Below are 11,969 nucleotides of genomic sequence, written 5' to 3' on the forward strand. Positions count from 1 at the left end.
GACTCGACGGCACTTAACAACAACCTTCAAAGGCAGGCCTGGCAGTCTGCTTCCTAAAAAAAACCCTAAGGAGCAGTTCTATTCCAAATACATGGGGTCACCATGAGATGACAATGAACAGATAGCAACTAACAACCTCCTAGACTTGCCACTAAAAGATATTTGGGGATCAAGAGCTGAGATTTTTTTTTTTTTCCATTTCTCTTTTATTCAAGTATTTTCATAATCCAACCATGGTATGTACAGACGCACTTCTATTAAAATACAGTTTTAAAAATTCGGAAGACTCCTTACCACTATTTATATAACCCAGGCATCTTTCCTAATCAGTTTCAAGTACGCTGAAAATAATGGGCCTCCAATACAATTCTTCAGGTATTGTAGGGAAGACCTTCTGATATCCTACATAAGCCACTCAGGTACTAATGTGATGCTAAGCAAATTCAAACAGAGTTTAAGTTATGAAACCATCCAAGACTTGCAACAACAACAAAAACAAGTCATTGCATCATTTTCACCAACTCTGCAAGCTCTCAAACAACTCCTGACCATCTCTGGAATTAATCATAGCAAGCAACCCATACTGATGCTGCTTTTCCAGCCAGATAGTAAAAAAAATTTCCATTTTATTAATAGCTTTCCTTCATCTTGTTGAGTACGTCAGTTGTGCACTACCTGCTATACAATCTGTTCATGGGTTTTATTGTAGAATAGAAGCTCTGGTAGCGCAGTGGTTACAAATTGGACTGCCAACCACAAGGTCGGCAGTTTGAAACTACCAGCTGTTCTGTGGGAGAAAGTTGAGGCTTTCTGCTCCCATAAAGATTGCAGCTTCGGAAATCCTGTGCAGAGTCACTATGAGTCGGAACTGACTCCACAGTACTCAACAACAACAAACGTCAGATACAACACTGTTCTTCTTCCCATCACTCAATTTTGTCTCTACTTTCATTTCCATTAAAATCCCATGCCTCCCACACACTCTTGTTGATTTTGCACTTATCGGATATGGCACACTCAAATCTCAGCAAAGCCTGGCTAGTAAACACATCATAAGCAAGCAGATGATCGAGAAGGAAATGACAGCCTAGGGCAGTTAAAGTCATCTACGTGGACTCCAGAGTTGTGCTGACCAAGACAGTAGCCTCAACATGAAATTAACTAAAATTAGATAAAATTTCAATTCTAAGTCTCATAAGCCATATTTCAGGTGTCCAGTAGCCACAGACAACTACTGGCAACCACACTGGACAGCGCATATATAAGACATTTCCATCATAATAGGACATTTTATTGGACAATGTTGACTTAAAGATGAACTTCACTGGTTCTATCAAAGTTTGCAAGTTCAAGGTTTTAAGGTACAGGAGTTTAAGTATTTACTGATTATATGACCCAAGTGCCAGTGAATGTTCTTGGCACTTAATGGTCAGTGGGCAAGTTTTTTTGGGCACCTAACACAAAGCTGAGCACACGGCAAGTATTTCACCAATATGTGTTGAATGCCATTGTGGAAAAGGGTATGGTACTTCCTCAAAAAGCTGGAAATAGAAACACCTTATTACTTGGTATATATCCACAAGAAATAAGAACATAGTGATGTTCATCACAGCATTATCCACAATAGCAAAAAGATGCAGACAGCCTAAACTCCCATCAAGGGTAGAATGAACAAACAAGCTTTGGTATATACACACAATGGAATACTATGCAATGTTGAAGAATAAGGACAAATCTGCAAAAACACCACATGGCATGGATGAAACTAGAAGGCATTGTTGTTGTTAAGTGCCATGGAGTCAGTTACGACTCTTAGCTACTATGTATAGGGTTTCCTAGCAGCAGCTGGTGAATTTGAACTGCAGACCTTGCGGTTCAAACCGACTTTGCAGTCCAGAGCCACACCACAGCCACACCAGCACTCCTAGAAGAATTATGCTGAGTGAAATTAGTCAATTATATAAAAAGACAAATATTGTATAAGACCACTATTGTAAAGACTTAAGAAAAGGTTTAATACTGAAAAACATTCTTATGGTTACCAGAGGTGGGAAGGAAGGGAGAGTAATTCACTGGATACAGAGTAGATACATTTTAACTCAGGTGATGGGTAGAGCAATATACAAGAAGGGGGAGGGTAATATACAACAAGTGGGAGGTTGGCAGAAGAATGATGAAGACAGGTGAAGACACAGGGTGGTACTTAAGGCTAAAGGGAATAAGGGAATAGAGGTAAATAATGACATATACACAACCTTGGAAAAGCAGTGTTACATGAGTAGTCACATGGAAAGAGGTACAAGCTGAATGGGTATGGGAGTAAGAGTGGGATATATATATATATATATTATGTAAACATATTTGTATATCCCAAAAAATATGAGTTTGAAAGAGAATATTTACACATGGGTATTTACCTTTCCTGCAAACACAACTATGAATGTGGTGGAGTAAACCGCGGGCAAATGATGAAAACTGTTTAGATTTTATCAAACATCTCTTTGCAATGAGTTACTGGACCTGGAAACTCAGGGAATATAGTCTCAAGGACACTATGGTCAGTTGGTATAACATAGTCCACAAAGACAATGTGCTACTTTGGTGAGTGGCATCTGGGATCTTAAAAGCTCACGAGCAGCCGTCTAAAGTGCATCTGTTGGTCTCTGAATAAGCAAAAGCAAGAAGAGTCATGAGAATTAAAAGAGGTTTGGAATCAACAAGTCCAATGGATTAATGGAGCAGGTGAACATCAATCAGTCTCCATGACTCAGCGACCAGAAGAACTAGACGGTGCCCAACTATTACTTAAGGGGATCATGTTAGAAGATCTAAGAACAACAGAAAATGTGGACCAAAACTCAAAATTTTTTTAAAAGGAATAAAGAAGACCAGGTTTACTGGTCAGAAAGAGAATGGAGGAACCGGAGGCTATGGTCCTTTGATTACCCTTCAGGCTTGGAAAGGAACTCACTCTCGTGGCCCAATTTTCAGTCAAGTTGTAGATGAATATATAGGGGGGATAACAACATTACATGCACACCATGTAATGGTCAAAACCAAAAGGGCAACATTTTCCTAAAGGGCAAAAAAGTTAAGAAGTGATGGGGAGGTAAGTGGAATGCAAATCAGAACCACAGGGAGGAAATGGGAAAACTGTTGTTACATGGAGGGGACTGCAATCATTGACATGAAACAAAGTGCATGATTTGTTGAATGTAAAACTGATGATCTTGTCAGTGGTGGCTGTGTGCCATGGAGTCGGAACCGACTCATAGCGACCCTATACAGGGTTTCCAAGGCTGTCGATCTTTACAGGAGCAGAATGCCTCATCTTTCTCCCGCGGAACAGCTGGTAGTTTTGAACTGCTGACCTTGCAGTTCGCAGCCCAATTCGTAACCACTACGCTACCAGGGCTCCTTGATCTTGTCAGTAAATTCACAATAAAAAGTTTTAACACATGTGTATATAGTTGCTGGATGGATGAATGAATGGCACAAAAATGTCTGTAATTCCATTCCTGCGCTGACTTACTTCTTACAAATATTAGCCCACCAAAAGCAATGGATTTTTTTTTTCCTACATGGGAGATTTATTAACAGAAAGAAGCAAGCATCAGCAGGTAGTGCAGGCAATGCATGGGATCTTTGGAGCCACTAGAAACACATAAACATAAATACACATCTACCAGGACCAGGCAGTGTTTCGTTCTTTTGTGCATAGGGTTGCTATGAGTCAGTACTGACTCAATGGCACCTAACAACAACAACAACAACCTTTATAAAGTGAACATTGGTATTTAAATGGAAAGTCCCAGGTCAAAGGAAACATCTTGCTTCTTCAAACACCCGATCCCTAGTAGCTTTTAGGGATGTGAATAGGAGATCAAAGATATTTTTGAAAGTCACACAACCTGCTGTCAGTTTCTCAGCATTTTCCCAATACGTTGGTTGAGAATAATACAATCACAAAGTCAGCAACCATCTCATTGCATTGGCTGCACTGCTCATTCATCAACCTCGAGTTCCCCTTCCCTCAGAGTCCTAAATCTCAGTAAGCACTGTACCTATCAAATGACTTTTTGGAAAAATATGTATGAACATCGATATTCAAAAAAGCATGTAAGTTTTTTGCTACATGGTTAAGGGCAGTTGCATTGGCACTTAACCAATAATCTCCTGGAGACCAAACAATAGAAGCTACAGCTGCTTCTATTTAAATATTTAAATTTTTCTACTTCCCTGTCCACACACCAAATAGCCATTGAGCCAAACTGTTCCAATGCTATAATTCACTTTTTCTCAGCTACGGTCTGAGAGCAGAAGGCAAGAGAACAGGGAGCAGCTGCCGCCGGCTCTTCTTATTAATGCCCTTAGCTCATTCCCATCCTCCTCATTGTTCCAAACAGCTCTTCTCAACAACCTCCTTAGCCCCAGCTTAATGGGAGAAGTAACAAGGAATAAGTAGTCTATCTGTGTAAATACCCACTGGTTGTGGAAAAGCCAAGATCCTTTCTCTGACATGATGTAATTAGAAGTTAAATTAAATAAACCTGATATTCAATTCTAAATTATTCAGCTGCTTTATTTTAAAGTGCAATTAATTACTTATATCTAAATGGAACTTCTAACATGTGGTTCTGAGGTAATCCCTTTAGACACAACATCTGGTTTTTAAAGAATATTACACAATTTTCACCTCTTGAGCCAAATGACAATCTAACAGATATATACAGCAGTGGTTGCTGTTGAGTTTGTCACCAAATTCTCAGCTTCAAAGACCTACAGAATCTGAATATTAGAACCAAAAAGCTCAATTTCTGCAACAGACAATGCTAACTTTGAGTACATAAAAACAGACGGGTGGCAGAGAAAAAATTGGACTTTGTTAGTTTAAATAACAGCTCTGCCACTCAGATTGAGGGGTTTTGTGCAAATTACTTAATCTCTGGGTACTTCAATTTCCGTGTTGGAAGAATGAAGGGCAGTACTGACCTCATGGGGTTGTCATGGGGACGAGAGGAGCTAATCCATGTTGCACCACACAGTTAAGACCTCAATAAATAATCCCTGTATTAAAAACAATATCAAATCCTAGAGTGGTACAATAGGATCAATAGTGGACTACAAACCACTAGGCCAGTAGTTCAAACCTACCTACTGCTCCTTGGAAACCCCCTACAGGTCACTATGAGTCGGAACCAACTCAATGGCACTTATCAACAACTATCAGCATTAATAACAGTACATGATGCCTAAAAAACACCACTAGAAAGTAAGCACTCTCCAAAATTTAAGACTTAAGATGAAACCTGGAAGAACAATGTGGTTTATCAAAAGACCCATATGTAGAAAAAAAATAAACAGGCTCAGGTCAAAATGTTAGCATAAGCCCCTAACTCCAAAAATAAACTTTGAAAAATAACCATCAACATGTACGAATTATTCTGGTTCCTCTCACTGATTTGTGCACAGAGCAAAGGAAGCAGCATCAAGCCAGATGACTATCCACTGTTAAGCAGAGGCTGAGGACTGAGTGGCTTGCCCTAGCCAGCGCCTGGACAAAAAAGAAAGAATCTGGTACTCCCTTGCACTACATGTGACCCCAAGAGAGAAAATGCCCAGAGTGTCAACAAAGTCCAGGCCCACCCTGCACCAACCAGGCTCCAGTTTGTTGACCTTCTGGGCACAGTGAAATATCTTTTTTTAGTATGGCAAATAAGACCTGCAAGGACATGTGCTACTTGTACATAAATAAATAGCATATGCAAAGACTCATTTATTAATGTTCTGAGTTGGATGACCTTATTTTCCAATGAAACATGGAGATTGAGTCATTTAGATTTAAGAATAACTTGATAACTACATGTTGCAAATGATCTTTTCTCTCCATGGTAACTGTAATAGTAGTTACACTGTCTAATTAGTTATACAACCAACACAACGAAATCTGAAGCTTTTGAAAAATATCTTTAAAGCTGATTGTGTGACTTGAAACAAAGGAAAGCTACTAGGAAACACACACTTTCAAAAAATACTGCCACAATTTAAATTCTTTCTAGCAAATCTTTCTGCATCTGCACTATTGTTGTTGCAAAGTGCCATCAAGTCAGTTCCGACTCATAGAGACCCTTTATAAGGGTCTCTGGAGTCCTGGTGTGATGCTGTGGGCTAATGTGCCAGACTGCAAAGTCCTTTGAACTGCAAGATTGGTGGTTCAAACTTCACCAGCTGCTCTTTGGAAACCCTATACAGGGTCGCTATGGGTCAGAAGCGACTCGATACATAGGGTGTCTGAGAGCAGCTGGTGAGTTTGAACTGTCAACCTTGTAGTTCAAACCAACCTTACGGTCAAGTGATTATTCAACAGCACTACGCCAGGACTTGATACAATATCAAGTAACACAAGCTACTGAAACACAAACACTGTGAACCAAAGCTCTGGAGAATCTCATTTGTATCTTGTACTCCCCTAAAATTAGGTGGCGTTTGTGCAACTGTAAAAGAACTGAGGGGCAGAATTCAAGCTGATAATACCTCCACTTTTAGCAATGGGTAGCTAAGGACCTCAGTACTTGGCCCAGATTGTTCAAGAGAAACCTCTACCGTGGAGAACTCTTGCAACAGTGATTCAAGGTTATACCACAGCCCCAGCCTCTGTAAGCCTGATTGATACACGTGTACTTTGATAACCAACTGATTATCTGATTACTTTTCACAGATTGCCGACATCTAAATCATGTCTAAATTAATTCCTAAAAATTAGCGAGGATCATCATCCATTATTAACCAACCTCTTAATCCAATCTAAACCCAAATAAATGCTCTTTTTTATCATTGCTAAAGGACAGCATTACCTGAGGTGAACTTCAAACAAATCAGTCTTGAAGTCAAAGCACACACTTATTTTCATGTTCGCATCATTTTTCCCCAGCACCAAGACTGAAATTAACCCATTAAAAATGAGTGTCTTAGTTTATGAATAATACATGTCAAAAAGCACTCCAGAGTTTGTTCAGAGAAAAAAAATCACCTCTGAAATAGTAATGCCCTGGACATTTTTCCCCAACATAATGCAAGCAAATCCTACTGTAATGTAGACAGTGGTAGACAAAGAAATATACAAATTCTAAGCCTTTAGGAAAGGAATCGAGCTCATTGATGGAAAGTATCTTTGTATTACTGAGATATTAATTTGTTTTCTTTTTTAATGAGCTTCCTTTCCTGTTTTATTTTTTTTCCCTTTCTAATGCTAGCCTCTATGAATTGACAGGATTTCTTTTTTTTTTTTTTTCCCCATTGCTAGTATTTCATTAAAAGCAAAACTGAACCTGTTAATTGCAATGTTTGGCACTGTAGGATTAGCACTGGACCACAAGTGGCAGTTCAAACTCACCAGCCACTACTTGGAAACCCTACACAGGGTCTTTTTAAAGTCAGAACCGACTCGATGGCACTAGACAACAACAATGACAATTGCAGTGTACATAGCATTTATCATCCTCTGGTCACACATGAAGTAAAGAGTGTCAACAAAACTTTTTAAAAGCCAAAATACACTGATGTTTGGATATCAAGATTCTTGTGCTTGCGTTTTCAAAATTAGCATTCAACAGAGGAATTTCACCTTAATAAAATTTTCATTTTGTAGCTTTAATCATTCTCCCACATTCAATGGCCAAGTTAAGAGTACCGATCTGTACATGGAACACACAGAGATAGATATTCAGAATGTGAAGCTAAGAGCACATCACTGAATACAAATGCTTACGTGTGGAAACATAAAATACTAGCGCTAGAAGGTCAAAGAGCAGCTTCTTAATCCTACAGAGGAAACTTGAGCCACAAAGAGAGTGGCAAAAACCCACCCATTCATTTGCAAAATCTACAAGCCAGCAGTCTATGGTAGCATGCTGCTTCCGGTACCAAAAGCTTCTTTTAATACACTATCTGACAAGACCAAATCATATATTTGTGATATGTGTTGGAAAGGGATATCAGAAAGCTGTGAAAAGATATACAGGAAGTCACTAAAATTGGCTGGATGGTGTTATTTTGCATTGTTTACTGGTTCTGTTGAAAGTGTTGCATCTTTAACTACTGAAGAGGAAATTAGTGACTTTTTTTTTATTTTAAGAAAGCCTCTAGATTCATAACTACTTTAAGAAAAGAAAGGGTGGAAAAGCATTTCTTGGAAAAGGGCAGGAAGTTCATGTCCATTCCTTCAGCAGGGAATATCTTTTCCCCACATCTCACAAAAAGATAACCAACCCTTTCCCCATCAAGAGCTATCTCCTCTCCCAAGATTTCCAAGCCCTTAGGACAAAACGTCCACTTCCTCTGCAATACTCCCTTACAATCTATGCATAAATCTCTTCCAGGGAGAGATTTGAGAACAGAAATCCTGCCTTTACCTGTCCATTGTGCTTTGCAAAATCTTTCGCGCATATTCAATTATACTTGATTAATGGACGTATTTCTTCCCAGAATCCTACTTAAATTTTCAGATCTCCCTCTCCCTTACACGAACACCTGGATCCACTCAAGAGTTATTCTGGAGCGGAAATCCTGGATCTCATTGTTGATAGAATCAGCCTTTAGAAATTACAATATAAAGCACATTACATCTCTGTCTAGTGGGTGTTTAGCATCCTTCAGCATCGAGGATAACAAAACTCAACATTCATTATTTAAGTCACCGACAACATTCTAAACATATAATTGTTAACTGTTTAAAAAAAAAAAAAAACTCAGAACATCGTGTGCCAAAACTTATAACTGAAGACAGTAGAAAAATGTAAATGTGTGCAAAATAAAAAGCTTTAAATGTCTTCTTAAAATACTGGGAATAGTACACCACATAATCTTTCCTTGTCTGTTTGCTCGCTCAATGCCAAGTTTGTTTGGTTTTTTCCTTTCTGACAGAGAAACCTGATAGTCCCTAAATACAAGAAGTGAATTGGCAGAGTCGTCCGAATCTGCACATTAGGTCCTCTTTAATGGTTTTCGGCTTTTGATCATTAAGCAAGAATGAATTATTTAGGCATTTCTTCCGATTCCTATGCTTTCAAAGCAGCAGGCTGAATTAACACCCCTAAATGTGAACACCAGAAAGTTGACCCTGCTGGTATCGTAACAAACACAAAGAAAGAAACAACAAAAAGGAAAAGAGTTACCAGAACCTAACGAGCAGGCAAAACACAATTGGCCCCGGGATCCCCAAGGGCAGAGCAGCGAAAAAGCAAAACAAACCCCAAATCGGAAGGTGGAAATCCTTGCCCGATCCACACACCCCCTTCCACCCAGTCAGTTCTTGGAGCCTTACCGCTGCGTTTCTTTCTTCCATCTTCCATCCCCGCGCCGGCCACCGCGCTGAAACCGCCGCCGGCGCTGCCGGGCTCCGGAGCCGGAGGAGCGCGAGCGTGCGCTCAGACCAGCGCTCAGGGCTCCACTGCGGCCGGCCGGCGCATAGTTGCTCTTTGTTGGGCTCCCGGGACAGCCGAGGGGCGGCGAGTGAGGGGCCCCGCTGCAGCGCTCGGCGCGCACCCTGGCGGAGGCAATGAAGGCTGCGGATCCCGCGCCGCGGCCACTCGCCCGGCCCCCAACTAACGTCAAAGCGAAAGCGGCTGTAGCCGCGGAGGGCGGGGCCGGCGCCCCCGGAGCAGGGAAGGCGGGGCGGACGTCCTCTGGGAGCGCGGCTCGCGTTCGGCCGACCTCTGAGCTACCCGAGCTTCTCACGGGCTCTCCCAGCCAGAGAACGGAAACCTGCCTGTTGCTTTGTCTTCTCCCTTAACAGTTTTTCCAACCAGTTTTGAGAGGCGTTTCCAAAGGTGTATCTGCTCGGGAAGGACCAGCGAGGGAAGCCGCGAACTGGGAGGTGGTCGGCTGGGTGGCCGATGTGTTGCTGTCTGACTGGGTCCCAAGAGGGGTTGGGAGCGCCTGGCTGGCTGCTCCTTGGCCCGAGACACACGCCCATACCACCCTTTGGGATACGGAACATGGACCGCGCGGAGCTAAGGGTCACTTGGGTCTTTGAGGGAGTTCTCATACAACCTGTGGCCGGAACCTTTAGCCCCGATGACCCAACTATCCATCTATTCCCCCTCAAGATGGGTGCCTCCTCTCGAAAGATAGGTGCTCACATCCACCCCGCACACTTGTCTCCATGTGTTCTGGGACTAGAGCATTAAAAACTGCATTTTCTATCAGAAAACCGCAGACCTTTTATTCTCTTTCCCATTATCGTGTGCGTGGCTGAAAAAAGGCGCCCTCCCCTGGCAAACAGAAGGGAGCCCTAAAGATCACCCTCTTTCTAGCCCTAAGGACTGTTGTAAGTAAAGAGCACTACACCTTTAAGTTGAAAGCTGACCTGATCCAATCACCTCCAGGTAGAACACCACGTGACCAGCTACACGCGGCTCATTGCATATTTGCATTACCGCTTTAAGGAGCTCGGGTAGCATTGTGGTTAAAAATCGGGCTGTTAACCTCAAAGTCAGCAGTTCGAAACTACCAGCTGTTGGGGGGGAGGGGAAGATGAGGTTTTCTGCTCCCATAAAGATTTACAGCCTTGGAAACCCTATCCAGGGTCATTAGGAGTCATTAGGTGTCGAATCCACCACCATTAGAGCTTTAATGTCACAAAAACAGTCTTATTTCATGTGTTCATTAGAAGATGTCCAAATAAACGGAAGCAACTAAGTTAAGAGTTGGGGGATCAGGGGGTCCAGGTCACCGTCCTTAGGGGTGAATTTAACTTCTGTGTACTGAGTCAGAGCTCAACAAGGATGTGGTGGTGAAGACAGAGTACCCACATGAATCCTCTGCTTTGCTTTAACTGCCCCATCTCCCATCTCTCAATCTTAGCCAGCGGCAGCCACCAGAGAAGCAGGAATGAGGGAATGCATGCACTTACACAGATTCATTCCTGCTTCTAAAAAATGAATGGTGGTCCTTGCTTTCCCTGACTGAATAGCCATGTGGACAGATATAACAGGAAGAAAGAGTAGAACCCACCAGTGACAGGTAGTAGATTTTCAAGCACCCCAGCCACTTGGGTGTATTTCCTGTTTATGAATCCTTCTTTTACTCTTATAGAAATAACCTATGATGACAGTTTCTGTGTTCCTATTTTCAACAAACTCCTGCATTCCTTGAAGCTTAGGGTTTCACTATTTTGTTAGAAAAAAATCAGGCATAAGACAAAGCACAAATATTATTGCCCCCACTGGCCTGTTGGCCTTTACCTGGAAAATCAACCAGCAACTCCTAAAAATTCAAAGGTTTGCAGCTGAATCTGAAACTACACTTAGAACAGTATACTGAAGCTTAGCTGTTTGGGAAAACCTATATACAGTCACTATGAGTCTGAACCGACTCAATGGCACTTAACAACAGCTAGACTCCTGGTATAGATCTATAGGATAAGCACTAGACTGCGAACCACAAGGTCAGCGGTTCACCCACCAGCTATTCCTCGGAAACTCCATACAGGGTTGCTATGAGTCAGAACCAACTTGATGGCACTCAACAACAACAGATAGGGTGGAGGGAGTCCTGGTTGTGTAGCGGGTTACACGATAGGCTGCTAATTGCAAGATCAGTGTTTCTAATACACCAACTGCTCCTTGGGACAAAGATGAGGATTTTTGCTCCCATAAAGATTTACAGTCTTAGAAACCCTACACAGGAATGCTAGAAATTAGAACCAACTCGAGAGCAGATAAGGTGGAGTCCTTGTGTGGTGCTATATATAGAAAGATGAGGCAGTTTGCTTCCATAACAATTTACAGCCTTGGAAACCATACTGAGCAATTATACTCGTCTACAGGATCACTGTGAGTCAGTATTGAATCCATGGCAATGGGCTTGGGACTTTTGGTTTAGATAGGTTGGAGGAGAACAAGCGGTTGATACTATCAGAAAGATTAGAGATTTGAGTCCACTCAGAGGTGCCAAAGGAAAAAAAAAAA

This window comes from Chrysochloris asiatica, unplaced genomic scaffold (assembly GCF_000296735.1).
Source record: "Chrysochloris asiatica unplaced genomic scaffold, ChrAsi1.0 scaffold00035, whole genome shotgun sequence".
Classification (NCBI taxonomy): domain Eukaryota; kingdom Metazoa; phylum Chordata; class Mammalia; order Afrosoricida; family Chrysochloridae; genus Chrysochloris; species Chrysochloris asiatica.